The sequence below is a fragment of the Pipistrellus kuhlii genome, unplaced genomic scaffold (genome assembly GCF_014108245.1).
Source record: "Pipistrellus kuhlii isolate mPipKuh1 unplaced genomic scaffold, mPipKuh1.p scaffold_m20_p_2, whole genome shotgun sequence".
Classification (NCBI taxonomy): Eukaryota; Metazoa; Chordata; class Mammalia; order Chiroptera; family Vespertilionidae; genus Pipistrellus; species Pipistrellus kuhlii.
Window position 1 is genome coordinate 80,712,745 of NW_023425515.1, and position 17,362 is coordinate 80,730,106.

At 36.9% G+C, this 17,362-nt stretch overlaps 1 protein-coding gene across 3 annotated transcripts in view; it reads right to left on the minus strand.

Moving 5' to 3' along the window:
• The window catches only part of CADM2 (cell adhesion molecule 2), a 1,125,034-nt gene that overhangs the window by 900,155 nt on the left and 207,517 nt on the right, over positions 1-17,362 (minus strand). The window lies entirely within an intron of this gene.

Here is a 17,362-nt window from a genome sequence, read left to right on the forward strand (position 1 = left end):
AGTGGAAAATGACAATTCCAATTTCATTTAAATATAAACTCTTGTGACTTCAGCTTATTACATTTTGAAAATTGTACCTTTATTTTCCAATATGAGGAATACCATATACATACACACACACACACACACACACACACACACACACACACACACATATATATATATATATATATATATATATATATATATATATATGTATGTATGTATATGGTATTACTCATATATATGTATATGGTATTACTCATATATATATATGTGTGTGTGTGTATGTATATGTATGTATATGTATATGGTATTATCATATATATGGTATATATATTTAAAACCCAAGAAAAGCAATTATTTCAGGGACCAAAACATTTTAATCTAAAGTCACTGCTGCAATGCTTTGTCTTGGTCTCACTATAACATTTTGATTAGTTAGGGAAATAAATTTACTATACAAAAGTTACAGGTTTTGATAATTGAATAAAACAGTCAGATTGTTTACTAAATCATAGCAGGTTTATATTAAGTTACTAGTGACCAGTACATGAAATTAGTGCACAGGGGTGGAGGTTGTTGCTCAGGCCAGCCTGCACCCTCTCTAATCTGGGACCCTTTGAAGGATATCCCTACTGCTGGTTTACAGGGATCAGGCCTAAACCAGCAGTCAGACATCCCTCTCACAATTCAGGACTGCTCACTCTAAGCTGCTCACCTGCCTGCCTGACTGCCCCTAACCACTCTGTCTGCTGGACTGCATATCCCCAACTGCCCCCCTTGCCAGCCTGCTCAGACCCAACTCCACCCTACTGCTGCTGGCCTGCTCGCTCCAAACTTCCCTCTTCCCACTATCCTGATCACCTTCAACTGACCCCCACTGACCTCCTGCTCACTCACAACTGCCTCCCCCCATCCACTGGTCTACTTACCCCCAATGGCCCCTGCCATTCCATCCTGGCCTGATCACCCCCTGGAGACCCAAGGTCCCAGTCCCTCCTTTTTTCTTTTAACTTTTTTCTTTTTTTTTTTTTTAGGTACCTCCTTGAGTGGAGTCCAGGGCCAGTTGAAAGCAAGTATGTAGGATTTATTTACTTTCTATAATTGAAACTTTGTAGCCTTGAGCAGAGGCCAAGGCTGGCCAGGGCAGGCGAGAAGCTTGGCTTCCTCCATCGCCAAGGCAATCCAAGCCTCCTGCTTGCCCCAGCTCCATGGCCAGCCACCATCTTGGTTGGGTTAATTTGCATACTTGTTACTGGTTGGCTGGTGGGAATGGCTTGTGGGTATAGCAGAATGATCATTAATTTGCATGTTTCTCTTTTATTAGTGTAGATTAGGGGTGTCGAACTCAATCAGAGAAGGGGCCAAAATCTAAAATCCAGCCTAAATCGCAGGCTGAATGGTTTACTGAACAGTCATGAACTGTCATTGTGATGGAAACGCAGCAGAGTGCAGTGATGACAGTGTGGTGTGGGCCACATTGCAAGGCCTGGAGGGACGGATTTGGCCCGTGGGCCTTGTGTTTGACACATGTGGTGTAGATGGTCTTAGGAGCTGAAGATAGCATTAAAATCCAAATTTGTGATATAAAATATTTTAATGAAAATTTATAATTAAGTATTAAACTTATTCAGGTAAATGGGCTTAGTGAAAACTGTGAGAGCCTAGAATTTTTCCCCTCTAAATGCAGACCTTTCTCTGAATGGATAATCCTGACCCTCCCCCACACAAAAAAAATAGTTTTTATAATAAAATAGTATTATCATAGTCTTATATAATGAACTATTTTCTTAATACACTAAAAGTCATTCTATGTTTTTAGTAATCTTATTTCAAATTTCTTTTGGTGGTCTTTATAGAAAAATATGAATAATGAGATGGCTTACTTCCCATAGGAGACCATCTTATAATCTTATCTTTATAAAGAGTGATAAGAGGTTGGTTACTTTTCAAGTTGTTATTTTTATCTATCATTAAATAGGCAATATATTTAATTTACTAAAAAGACTGATCTAGAAAAAGGGGACACTTTAAATAGCCAAGCATAGACTTATGAACCCACTCTTTGAAATAAACAAAAATATAATAAAATTTTAACAAAATTCAGTAGTTAAGTAATACATTCTATATGTTGTATTTGTTCATTTACTTTTCAACATATAGAATGTATTACTTAACTACTGAATTAGTAGTATAGATTATATAGGATAGGATTGCTTAAATGGGGAGGGGAAGCCTTTTCATCAGGAGGAGATGCTCTTTGCAGACAAAAATGCATAATTCCTTTATCTGGACTGATAACCAGCCACATGCACTATACTGCCAAACTGATCATTAAAAAATTGAACTGCTTTCTTATACCTTACACCAAACAGCTGTTGCCCTTAAAACCTCTTCTCAGCCCCTACTTTAGGTTCTGCCTTCGCAGTTCACCCATATTAGGTTCTGATTGCTCGGTTTCTATGCCAGTCAACATCAAAAGTTTTGCCTCTTAGGCAGCCATTGGCTCCTTTCAGTTCACCCAGATTTGGTTCTGATTAGTCAGTTTCTATGCTAGTCAACATCAAAAGCTCCACCTCCTAAGCACTCTTTGGCTCCTCTGGGAAATACAAAACAGCTCCACCTTCACATCAGTGCCAACCCTTCAGTCATGCCTTCAGCATGCTACTGGGTGTATCTCTGGCTGCTCTGAGAAGCGGCACCTCAGGTCTGTACTGGTGGAAATTTTGAATTCTCATCCCTGACCTAACCTTTTTACATTGTGAGCTCCGTGAAGGCAAGCATTTGTCTTGTTCATTCTTAGTTCACTCATAGACTTTACCTGTGTCTATACATCTATGCTAGCACCGCATAGTGACTGATTTGAACAGTCATTTTGGTTGTCATGGTCACTGTCTTTTTATATATAGAGATACTTTTACTCTAAAATTGAGATTCTTATATATTGTACTTCCTATCTCATTACAGAATAATTGAATTTCTACATTATGTACAAAATTTAAAATGTATTTTTAATAAGTAATCTACAGTTTAATATTTTATATGTCTCAGTGAATTAAGGGTTCAAATTTACAGCACATAGGATAGTGTAAGTTCAGAGTGTTTTAAATCTCTGTCTTCTGAAGATGAGCACATTCCATGTATATTGCTTTGCTACATAATTTAGAATTACAAAGGCAGACTCAATAGTAACAAAATAGAGCTTGAGTAGGAGTAAAGCTGATTTGAATTCCAGCTCTGTAAATGACATTAAGATCTCAGGCCTATATTTCAAACTGTGCCTTAAAAAAATATCTCTGGGTTATCTGCTACAGGAGACTGAAATGTAAAAATAAAAGAGTGACTTTACAGACAGATACTAGATAAATTTAAAATATAATCTATTATAACTTAATTTTCTTTATTTTATAATATAGCTACATGACCATATCTCAAATGCCAAATGCCCGAAGATAGTTGATACAAATCCACTGAGGATATTTCATTCAGAGTACTATAATTACTGGTTAGCAATTTAATTTACCTAAGAGGCAAATACTGTTATCAGTTATTTTCTGATAAAAATAGCAACTGATTTTAAATAAAATGAGGACATTTTATAGACCATTGCCTCCATTTTTAAACAATGTAACTTCTTAAATTAGCCTGAACTCTGTTGTTCTTTTTTAAATATATTCTTATGAACTCAGAGAGGAAAGGAGAGGAAGAGAAAGATAGAAACATCAATGATGACAAGGAAATATTGATAGGCTGCCTCCTGCATACCCCACAGTGGGGACAGTGCCCCAACCTGGGCATGCAACCTCCTAGTTCATAGGTCAATGCTCAGCCATTGATCCATGCCAGAAGGGCATGGACTCTGTGTCTTACAAAATAATGTATTTCACACATATTATTAGACACACAGGAGCAGAGCAAGGATGATGGGTCAGATACAGAAACTCAGCAGGGCAGAAAGCCCCAGATGCCTAGCAAGTGCAAAACTGGGAAAATAAGAACCTCACCCCCAGGCCAACCTATCCTTCTCTAAATGTCACTACTGGTCCTGTGGTTTGGACCCCTGATCTTTAATATCTATCCCTGGTCATCAGGTTTAGACACCGGACTATTTCCTCCCTACAGATAACATCTAGGCTTCAGTTGTATTTCAGCTCGAGGCCCAGGAAAGCAGCAAAACCAGACAAGCAACACAGCAGCTAGACTGCCTCAGGACCAACTACCAGACTAATGACTCCCATCCCTGCATTGACCAATCAGTGGAGACCATGACCCTGAAAGAGCACACCTAGAAAGATGATGAATTTCTATTAAGACCCTCTGCAGAGATTTCCACCAGGTGGAGATAAACATGCTCAGGAAGAAGGACCCATTGAGCACTCTCCCTCCAAGGAGCATGCCTGTGTCATTTTCCCACAGGTACCTACCCCCAACCTCTAAGGGACTTCATGAGATCTGTAACCAGGGGAGCAAGAGGCAGCATCAGCTCTTCCTAGGTCAACCCCTTGCACCTGTCTCAAAACCCCCTTTCCTCCGACTTCCCAGGGAGCCACAGCTGCCCAGCACAGGCTCTGCTGTTGCTTCTTCCCTACCCTTCCTGTTTCACTGTCCTAAGTGTGTTTTTGCTGCAATCATGGACCCAATACCATGTGGCTCAGTGTTGTGCAGCCCTTCCCTTCAGATATTCCCATCGCCTTTTCCTTAAATGTTTCTTCATTCATCATCTGACATGGCTATTTAGCCTGCCCCTGCATGCCACCACCTTTAAGCATTCACACACATCACATTTATTAAATACCTAACATGTACAAAATCAAAAGGATCCTAAATATTTAGAAATGTGGTGTGTTGTGTTTTTTTGATTTGTTTTGTTGGTGTTTTTTTTTTATTGTTGTGTTTTGTGTGTGTGTGTGTGTGTGTGTGTTGTTGTTGTTGTTTTGCTATTAGAAACATATGTCACTATGAAGAAATATATTAAATTGTGTAATCATAAGCATATATGAGATGAATATGAAGAAAGACTTAGTTCCTCTTGCAATTTATTGAGAGACACCTAAAGCAGTATAATTAGGCATTAGAAAAAATTAAAAAGAATAGCTTGGGACTTTGTTTTTAAGTGCAGTCTTATAGTCTTATGTTCTTAAATTTTTTCTTTTATCATTTTAGAAATAGTTAAGTACATCTCTTGAAAGATATGTGACTATAATTAGTTTTATTTATAGGATAAATAACATTTGCAGAAGCAATATCATCTCATGAAAGGAGTGTAGTGTTTTAACATCTGTCCTTTGTGATAGGCTTTGTACATATGCAAAGATAAATGTAATTCAAGAGTTCTGATTCTGTGAGCTAGAAATAAATTTATTAAATTGGTGAGATAGCTTACTAAAGTCCCCCATTAGAAGATTAATTTTAAAAAATGCAGTTTTCTTATATTCTAGGACTTTTTATCATGTAGTTATTTGCCTTTGGACTTTTAGGTACTTTTCAGTATCTTCCATTTAATGTGATGTCACAGATGGATGTTAAATGTTTGTTTTTGCTTTTTGGTGAGGAGGGGAGGAGAACACATTTAATATTCTAGATAGCACATGGATACTAATAAATTATTTTTGTTGAAAAACAATCTCATATATGTTCTCATCAAGTTTGAAAGCAAGGAAGTCATTAAAACTGGAAATAAATATTTCATGTAAAATTCACTATTCTACAAAAGTAATGTGTAAATATCATGTTTAAACATGTGAAAGATAAATCCCCAAGTAAGAGCATATTCTAATGTATCTATTCATTTGGAGCAGATTCTCATTTTAAAGTAAATAAAGAAGCAATTGCAGAGATTTGCCTCTACAAATCGAGGCATGCCTGATTGCAGCCCGAATAAGCCTCAGGAGATAGATCCCTACATCAGCCCAATCAGCAAAGGGAGGAAACCTTAAATACTGGAACTCAGTGAGGCCAGGCATTCCCTGGGTGGACTGCTATTGGGTGTTGAGGATTTTGAAAATAAGATCTGTGCTTGATAGCTTATTGAGGGCAAGAGCTAGAGTCTGAAATGAAGCCAAGCAGGAGCAAAGGCCTACCCAAACATCTCTCACTATTCCTCACATTTCCTTTCTGTTGGAGGGAGAGATTTGGAACTGTATCTTTACTACCCAACGCTCTACTCCTCTGGTAACCACCATACTGTTCTCTGTGTGTCTGAGATTCAGTTTTATGTCCTACATATGAGTGAAGTCTTATGGTTCCTAGTTTTTTCTGACTAATTTTGCTTTGCATAATATTCTCAAAGTCCATCCATACTGTTGCAAATGGCAAGACTGAATCTTTTATTATGGCTGAGAAGTATTCCACGGTATACATATACCACACCTTCTTTATCCAACCATCTATCAAAGGACATCTTGGTTGTCTTCATATCGTGGCCGCCCCAACAATGCTGTAATGAACATATGAGTGTATATATCTTTGAGAATAAATATGTTTTAGTTTTGCCAGTACATACACAGAGGAGGAATTGATGGGTCATAGGGTTGCTCTATTCTTAATTTTTTGAAGAACCACCGTACGTATTCCATAGTGGCTGTAACCACTTTAGATTTCCACCAGCAGTGAGTGAGGGTTCTTTTTTCTCCACAACCTCTCCAACATATTATTACCTGTCTTATTGATAATAGGCATTCTAACAGATGTGAGGTGGTATCTCATTATCAAAGCCTTCCAGATCTATGTAGAATAAGAGTGATAAGAGTGGCCATCCTTGTCTTATTACTGATTTTAGAGAAAAAGCTTTCAGTTTTTCATTGTTGAGTATAATAATAGCTGAGAATTTGTTATATATGGCCTTTATTGTTTTGAAATACATTCCTTCTATACCCATTTTACTGAGTGTTTCAAACATAAATAGATGTTGTATTTTATCAAGTAACTAGAGGCTTGGTGCATGAAATTCATGCGTGGGGGTGGGCCTGCACCCTCTCCAATCTGAGATCCTTAGGGAATTTCTACTGCCAGCTTGGTCACCCACAACTGCCCCCCTGCATGTCTAGTTTCCCTCTAACTTCCCCCCATCAGCCTGGTCACCCCCTAACTGCTTCCTTGCTAGCCGGATCACCCCTAACCACCTCTGCCTCTGCCACTGCCACTGTGGCTTTGTCCAAAAGAATTCAAATGTTCAGAAGATGTCCAGTCAACCCAGTCTAATTAGGATATCATCCTTTTATTAGTATAGATTTTACTGCATCTATCAATAAGATAATATGATTTTTATCTTTTCTTTTGTGAATGTGGTGTATTACATTATTTTACTTGTGTGTATTGAATCATCCTTGTGCTGCTGGAATGAACACCACTTGTTCATGATATATTATTTTATAATGTTTTGTTGTATTTGCCATTATTTTCTTCAGTATTCTGCATATGTTATTCCTTAGATATATTATTATATAACTAGAGGCTTGATGCACAAAATTCATGCATGGGGGGGGGGGGCTTCTGCCCATCCTGCACCTTCTCCAATCTATGACCCCTCAGGGGATATCCAACTGCTTTTGCAATCCAGGACTGCTGCCTTCTAACTGCTTGCCTGCCTGCCTTATCCTGATTATCCCTAACTGCTCACCTGCTGGCCTGATTGCCACTAACCACCTCCTGCCTCACCGAGCACCCAGGACCCAGGATTCCTTCCACTGGCAGGTCACAGGCAGCTGGGATTCAGGCTTTCCTCCCTCTGGCCAGCCACAGGTACCCAGGACCCCTGTCAGCTGCAGCAGCAGGGGACCATGCACAGGCAGCTTCACCCAGGCCACAGTCACAGGTGCCTGGGACTGCGGGTGGGCAGCTTGTACCTCTCCTGGGCCAGGCTGCAGGCACAGGAGCTAGAACCTGGCACCATAGGGCTGGCAGCTTGTCCCTCTCCCAGGCTGCAGCCTGGTTGGTCCCCATTCCTCTCTCATTAGCTTATTTCTGCCTGGTTGGTCCCCATTCCTCTCTCATTAGCTTATTTCTGCCTGGCTGGTCCCCATTCCTCTCTGCCAGTGCTGAGTGTCTGAGCCATTACCACATGATGGCATGAGGGTGTGATGACCATTTGCATATTAGCTCTTTATTTTATAGGATTTTCTTTTTTTGTGTTATCCTTGCCACATTTTGGTATCAGGGTTATGTTGACCTCACGAAATATATTAGGAGTTATAGCCTCTTCAATTTTTTGGAAGAGTTTGAGAAGGATAGATATTAAATCCTCTTTGAATGTCTGGTAGAATTTACCAGTGAAGCCATCTGGTCCTTGATATTTACTTTTGGGGAGGTTTTTGATGGTTGTTTCAATTTCTTCACTGTTTATCAATCTATTTTGATTTACTAGTTTTTCATGATTAAGTCTAGGAAGGTTATATATTTCTAAAAACTTATACTTTTTTTTCTAGCATATTGAATTTGGTAGCATATAGTCTTTCATAGATTCTAGTATGATCCTTTGCATACCTGTGGTGTCTGTGGTAACTTTTTGATTTCTGATTTTGTTTATATGAGTATTTTCCCTTTTTTCCTTAGTGAGCCTAGCCAGAGTTTGCCAATTTTATTCATCTTTCCAAAGATCAAGCTCTTTGTTGTATTAATTTTTTATCGTCTCTTTGTTCTCTATTTCACTCACTTTTCTAATTTTTATTGTTTCCTTCTTCTTCTCACCTTGGATTGTTTTTGTTCTTCTTTTTCTAGTACTTTAAGATGTAATGTTAGTTTTTTGTTTTTTGTTTTACATATGATTTCTCTTGTTTCTTGATATAGGCCTGTAATGTTATAAACTTCCCTCTTATTACCGCTTTCGCTATTTCTCAAAGGTTTCTATGTGCTATATTGTCATTCTCATTTGTCTCTATATATCTTTTACCTTACCTTTTATTTCTTTTTTTACTCAGTCATTTTTTAATATTATGTTGTTTAATATCCACATATTTGTGGATTTGTTTACTTCTTTTGTACCATTAAGTTCTAATTTCAAAGCATGTGGTCAGAGAATATTTTGCTTTTATTAAATTTGTTGAGGCTAGTTTTGTGACCCAATATATGGTCTATCTTTAAGAATGTTCCATGTGCACTGAAGAAGAATGTATAATCTGATATTCTGGGATGAGATGTTTTGTAAATGTCAATTATGTTTACTTGGTCTAATGTGTCATTTATCACTAATATTTCTTTGATTTTCTGTTTTAATGATCTGTCTATAGTTGTCAATGGAATATTTAGTTCCCTAGCTATGATTGTGTTTTGGTCTGTGTCTCTCTTTGTTTTGTCAGGAGTTGCTTTATATACTTCAGTGCTCCCTGACTGGGTTCATATATATTGAGAAATGCTATGTCTTCTTGATGTAGTGTACTCTTATTATAAAATATCCATCTTTGTCTCTTGTTACCTTTGTTATCTACATATCTATTTTGTCAAATATAAATAGGTCTACATCTGTTTTTCTTTGGATGTTATTTGCTTGTAGAATCATTTTTCATCCTTTCGCTTTGAGTCTATATTTGTCTCTGTAGCTTAGATATGTCTCTTGAAGGCAGCATATGGTTGGGTTTTCTTTTTATAGTTTAAATACACAGCTTTATGGTCTGAAGGTGTAAAGTCCTAAGGGTTCTATTTGTTCTCCAAATAAATTAAAAATTCTATACCCATCAGTCTGTCCTTAGCCTCATATCCATGACATATTGATTTACCTTCAGTACAGCTAAAAGGTAGTATTCAATGTTCACTGAAATTTTCTTGCTTTTGCATTTCAGTTTATTTGGTTTCTGATGTCCAAGATGCTTTTCATCACCACCACCCACGACTCTTTCACATCTTGCTCTATAAATTTTTTATCAAAGTTTTAAAATCTATCACAAATGTCATCTGACAAATACCTACCTACTCAGCTATGGATGCCAACAAATAAACTGCTTGTAAAGCATTCAATCTATAAAGCCTTCCAAAGTTTTCTACAGGATTTCTAACATGGGCTAGAGGTTTGCTACACACAAAAATGTAATAATATATCATTGGGTTTTGTTAATGCATGACTGTGCTAATTATACATTTCATACTATAGAATAAAAGCCTAATATGCTAATTGTCCAACTGTTTGTTCAATCATTCAACCGGCCTCTATGACTCTAACTAACTGCCAGAGGGCAGACGGTCTGACCAGTAGGTTGGCTTACTGCTGGGGTCCAGCTGATTGAGACTGGGTTAGATGGGCCAGATATACCCTAGAGCCCTCCCATGATGCCTCCCTGGCCATGATCATGCATCCTGACCCTGATCATGCCCTCTAACAATCCAGGATTCCTCAGGGGATGTCAGAGAGCTGGTTTCAGCCTGTTTCCTACAGGCCAGGCCGAGGGACCCCATTAATGCACAATTCTGTGCACCTGGCCTCTAGTAATGTTATAATTGAATATGACGCACAATAACATGACTATGTTGAATAGAGAATGACAATTGGATTATAATAATGTATAACTATTTCAAATTTATGTGATAAATTTGAAAAAGAGGTTACTTGAATTTTCATTTGTTTATCAGAAAGTTAACTAAATTGTATAATATGTTTTTTCAGTTGTCCTATTCATATATCTATTACTTTTACAACTAGAGGCCTGCTGCATTAAATTTGAGCACTGGAGGAGCGTCCCAAGCCCAGCCTGCACTCTCTCCAGTCTGGGACATGCCTCTCACAATCTGGGACTGCTGGCTCCTTACCATTTGCCTGCCTGATTGGCCTTAACTGTTTCTGCCTGCCAGCCTGATTGCCCCCTAACTGCTCCCCTGCCAGCCCAATTACCTCCAACTGCCCTCTCCTGCCAGCTTGGTCACCCTCAACTGCTTTCCCCTGCTGACCTGGTCACTTCTAACTGCCCTCCCCTTCCAGCCTGTTTGACTCTAACTGCCCTCCCCTACTGGCTCAATTGCCCCCAACTGCCCTCCCCTGCTGGCCTGGTCACCCCAATCTGCCCTTCCCTTCCAGCTGGTCACCCCCAACTGCCCAACTGTCCTCCCCTACTGGTGTGATCACAACAATTGCCCCCGCCTGCTGGACATCTTGTGGTGGCCATCTTGTGATGACAATAATGTAGCGGGCAGCAATCTTGGGATGATGTGGGGGCAGCCATCTTATGATGACGTGGGAGCAGCCAACTTATGACAATGGGAGGGGGAGATGCCACCTAGGCTTTTTTTGGTATTGATATTCCTATCTATATTCATATATATATACTATTATTCAATATTATAACAGCACTATTTACACATAAATATACCACTGCCAAGAACACTCAATGTGCTATCGACATGAAATTAAATCTTGGTAACTTTTTAAAAATATTTTTCTGTGCAATTCAAATCTGTAAGTAAAAGCTGCATTCCAAGATTATAATATGTAAAATGCAGAGATAATACTGTTTAAAATACTATGGTGATAAATAAACAATGTATAAATCTAATTGAAATTCTTTTGTGTTCTGTAAACAATCCTTTTGTATAAATTATGGAAGCACAAACCTTAACCACAACTTTTTTTTAAATAACAGGTATCTACCAAGTGATTTTCATTAGATTTTTAAAACATCAAGATAATGTTATTTCTAATTAATTCCAATGCTAGCATATTTATTAATTTAAAAGCTAAAATAAGAAAGACTATTTAGAAATGTGTACATATACAAACATACATTAATTTTCTGGCATGTCTGTAGATATAAAAAAGCCATTTATTTTATGATGTTTAGAAATAATTCGTCAGCACTCTACATAACTCCCTATAATCAGGATTATTAGCCAAACTCAATCTTTATAATATATACATTTTCTTGGAGAAGCATTTCTTTAATCACGCATTCTTTCTTCTCATCTTCATCATGACACAGATATGAAGATCTACTACAAGACTACACTGTAAGACCCTACCCACACCTTAGAATGTAAGCAGGAACTTGTTTGTTATTTTCATTGCTAAATGTCTAACAGTTAAAAAATTACCTTGTTCACATAATGACCTCATTAAATATTTGTGCAATAAATCGTGTTGAATGAATGAATAGAAAAATGACTTAGTTTTTCTATTTTGTTTTATTCATTATCCTGAGTTAATATATCCATACCCGTCTTTCTTGTTTTATCAACAACATGACTCATAGAAACTTTCTAATGTCCTCTTATCTGCAAATACATCCCATATGCAGTTTCTTGCATCTATCTATCTACTGATCTATCATCTAGCTACTATATATCTATATATTATCTACCTATTATCTATCTATCTATCTATCTATCTATCTATCATCTATCTATCTATCATCTATCTATCATCTATCTATTTATTTTTCTTCATTCAATCCAGATTATTGAGAGCATATTCTGTGCAATTCACCTAGAATTTAGTAGGCTGTGTAAAAGGTAATTGTTTATTATCTAAACTTACAGGAATAGCATGCTAACCAAGTTTTCATAAGTGGGAATCCAGGGCCTGATATATATCCCAGAGAAAATGAAAAGTCCAGGACATCCTTTGCAATATGGAAATGGGAGAAAATGTCACTGGTGATCTCCTCCCAGATTTCACAGAAACACTCAATCTGACAAAATGAGTTATTTGATGCCTGTCCCTCTTGTCTACCCATTTAAATCCTTAAAATCTTATGTTCCAACTTTTTTTTCCATAGCTCTAAAGTAAATGTTTAAAACTAAAATATACTAACATTCATTTCAGCAAAGCCAATCAATAAGTGCTGTGATATAAAATGTTTTCTGGTTCAGCTAAAGTGATCAATATTAGAAAATAGGAGAGCATTCTTTCTATAATAGGACAGAACAAACTGAGTTCATAGTTCATCTGTTTTATATTTAATGTGACCCAGACAAAAATATGGCTTTCCTGAGATATGCATCAGTCCTGCAGATATACCAGCTCTCTTTGCCTCAGAGTCAGACTTTATCCACACAGAAGACTGGTTACTGAAGTAGGGTTCGGGTCAAAGAAATGGTGCATATTATTCAATCATTTCACTTTGTAGTCAGGACAGAGTAATATTTATTTCCTCTATCTCCCACCAGATGTGAGTTCTTTCAATTATAAAATTCCTTAGCTAGGTGTGCAACTCCTAAGAGCCTTATTCAACTACATGGGAAGGCTAATTATTGCATAAATGTTAATTCCTTGAGAACAAATTTGTAAAATTTTGTGCAAGCCTCGAGACAATAACAATTGAGTATTTTATCTTGAAGTAATTTTTTAAAAAATTTATCTGAAAGAATAAACAAGAGAAAGTATCCAAGAAAAATTCTGAGAGGGATCATGACTGGAAAGAATTACATTTGTATATTTATAACTTCTTTTAAAAATCCTACAAAAATAAGCAACAAGAAGATAATCTTAGAGGTGATCCTAGATGTGAGTGCAGGTGTATGTTCATTTATACAGAGTAAGGAAAATTGAAAACTAATGAGAAAAAGAGTTTTATTTTTTATAAGAAAATAAATTTCATTTAAAAATAAAATTAGATCCTTATTTTATATTTATTATAATAAATTCCAGATGAACTATAAAGGGTAAAATGAGAAAATTAAGCCAGTGAAGTGAAAATATAAGAAAAAGATATAACTAATATCTGTTTTATATTAAATAACATAATATTATTTTTGTTTGTTTTGTTAATCCTTATCTGAGGATTTTTTTCTGATATATATATATATATATATATATATATATATATATATATAGAGAGAGAGAGAGAGAGAGAGAGAGAGAGAGAGAGGAAAATAGGCAAGAGGTGTGCAAAAAGACAGAAACAGAGTGAGAGAGAGAGGGCCATATTTTTGTCTTGGGCCCATTAAATATAAAACAGATAAAATATGAACTTAGTTTGTTCAATTATATTACAGGAACTATGCATTCTTATTTTCTAATATTATCACTATATTGATGTGAGAGAGACACACATCTATTGGTGACTCCCATATGCACTGCAACCAGGACCTGGTGTGCTCTATCTACTGAGCAACACCGGCCACAGCAATAGCTAATGTTAAGATATGAAAGAACTAAATAAGTGTGAGAGTAAAAATATTCCTGGATTGATTTATTGGATACAACATAAAACATTGGAAGTACTGAAACCCCTCCTTCAGAATAAAGAAGAAATTAAAAGTATAAGTCTTGTTCCATCTCATTAATAAATTAAATAATATTTATTCCATTTGCAAATATCAATCTCCCCACTGTGTATATTTATGTATCTATGCATGTATGTATGTGTGTATATAGATATATATCTACCCACTTATAGTTTTTCATGTTAATGATTACTTTCATGATGTGAAATTGCTAAAAATAATTTTAAATTATAAAACTTTCTGAAAAGCAATTTGGTCAAAGTTATGAAAAGTTAGTGTTTTTTATTCATGGATATAATTTTTGCTACAATAATTCTCCTTCTAGAATGGCACTTGGTATTCTAATGAACTATTTATATAAAATGTATAGTATAAATTTTTAAATAATATGAACTGTACAAAACACTAGAATAGTTAATAACAAGTCTTATTGCTATGGTAGGTTTTAATACATTCACAGCAAAATTATTTTTGAAGTATATTGATATGTAGATACATAAACAATAAAAATCTATAATAAAAAAAGTGTAATATGCTAATTAGACTGGATGTCCTTCCAGGTGACATTCCAGACGACCTTCCGGATGAAGCCAGGGCTGAAAGGGAAGCCTGGGTCCCGGTGCCAGAGGGAAGCTGGTGCCAGCAGCCAGGGGAAGGAAGGACTACTCTTGCACAAATTGTGTGCATTGGGCCTCTGTTAAATAAATAAAAAGTATAAAATATGTACATGGTAAATTGTTACATGTATATGTTTAGTTTGAACATAAACTATTTTATATAAAAGCTCAAAATTAAATGATGTAAGAGAAGAATTTGTGCACAGTTAATTGAGCAGCTGTTATTGTACTCTCCAAATAGGGAACATTGATTTAGAGATTATTCTGGGCCTAGAGTATAATTCCATGCCCATACTCATTTGTTCTTTGTACTATCCTTGTGTCCTAATCTATCATTGCTCTGTTCATTATATTCGAAAAACAGCAAATTTCAGGGTGTGAGGTTACCCTCAATAAACAAGAGAACTATGCCCTTTCATATAATTAGACAAGTATGTCCACATTGCATTCTAGGAAGTTTCCTTGTCATCTGATTTATTTTTTAAAGGACTGAGTTTTAGCAAGTAAACTAATTTAAAATCCTATCTCAGGAAATTGGTAAGAGCAATTGTCACACCTACAGGCTAACTATTTTATAACTTAATAAGGAAAGTATTTGTTCTTCACTGGAAAAACCTCTGATCATTCAAGAAAAACTATCACGTAAATACCAGTGGTTATTTTATCACTACCACCTACATTTTAAATGTCCTTTGAATGTGCAATACTTCTCTCTGTGTGATTTTAGTAATTTCTTTTGTACACCATTTCCCTGTGGCAGAAAGAGCATATACTCCCACATTCCTCTTCTAAATGCCCTTTATTCTGAGCAAAGACCTCGTATGAAAACCCCTTTAGTACTCCAGGGTCACTACTTAATAAGGTAAATACAGACAAAAAGGGCCTGTCATCCTTTAAAACCTTTCCGTTTCTGAAAGCTAAAATTTAATTCCCTGTGAAAATTCATATATAACTCAATAGCAGAACAGTTTTTCTATGTAGTTGATAGGATTATGACAAAAGGGTAGAAGAATTGATTTTCAACTGAAGTGAGAAATTAAGTTAACCTTAACCTTCTCTCAGATATCCATGCTGGTGCACTAGAAAAGACCATGTAGCTTCTTTCTCGTTGTCAGAAAATTCAACCTACCCATATCCATTGTTAAGACATTGTGAAAATAGAGGAGCAAATAGTTTAGGAAAATTGTGATTCTAGACATGGAGGATATGAGTTGATTTGCTATTTAACATATTCAGGATTAATTATAAATAATCCTCTGCAGATGATTAAACAAGGTGGATCAAATGAAGAGGGGTTTTTTAATTTTTTTTTCTGCACATCATTCACTGGGGATTGAGCCCACAATCCAGGCATGTGCCCTTGACCATAATTGAACCCAGGACCCTTCAGTCCATAGCACAGGCCTCAGGATTTATCCACTGAGCCAAATCAAAGTTGTTGTTTTTTTAAACATTAATGATAAACATGTATAATATCCTATTTATTAATTTTAGATGATTTGTTTAGAAATATAATTAATTTTTTTAAAATATTTGAAATATGGACATCTATTTTCAGCCTTATCTAACTACTAGAGGCCCAGTGTACAAAATTCATGCACTGGGCGGGCGGTGTCCCTCAACCCAGCCTGCACCCTCTCCAATTTGGGGCCCCTCGAGGGATGTCCATCTACACATTTAGGCAGGATTCCAGTGGGATCGGGCCTAAATGGGCAGATGGAGATCCCTCAACAATCCAGGACTGCTGGCTCCCATTCGTTCACCTGCCTCCCTGCCTGATTTCCCCTAACCTCTTTTGCCTGCCAGCCTGATCACCCCCTAACCACTCCCCTGCCAGGCTGATTAACATCTAACTGCCCTCCCCTACTGGCCTGATTGCCTTCAACTGCCTTCCCTTGCTACCCCTGTTGTCCCCAACTACCTTCCCCTACAGGCCTGATCCCCCGCAACTGCCTTGCCCTGCAGTTGTTATAGCCACAACTGCCCTCCCCTGCTGACCACCTTGTGACCACATTGGGCAGCCATCTTGTGTGACAGTCAATTTTCATATTGCCTCTTTATTATATTGCCTCTTTATTATTATGTTGTGTATTAAAGAATTGTCCAACTACAGACCTACTGCATGGAACACTTTTGGAGACACCACTGGTCTCAAAGGTTAGGGGAGTTCTCTGAGGACATAGTCATCCTCTTTCTACCCCACTTTCCCACACAGCAAAGCTGGAAAGCAGAGCACAAGTTTCCCAAAGAATGGCCCACACACTTCTGAAGGAGAAGGGTTCCTCAATTTGCAAAGGGATTATTCTTCTTCTTGCAAAAATAGAACACTTCAAGGAATCAAGACTTTCTATGAATCTGTGGTATTTACAGCTTGTAGTACTTGGGAAGAAATAGCTATACTGAACAACAAAACAGAATTGAGCCCAGAGAGAAACATACACATGTTCGCACCTAGAATGTCTGACAGAATTTGTACTGCAGCTACATGGACAAAGGGGAGCTACTCACAAACTGAGCCTCGGCAAGTGGTTACCCATGTATTAAGATTAAAATTACAGTCTTACCTATCACCTTATGCAAAGTATAAATTAAAGGAGGATTAAAGTCCTAATTGTGAAAAG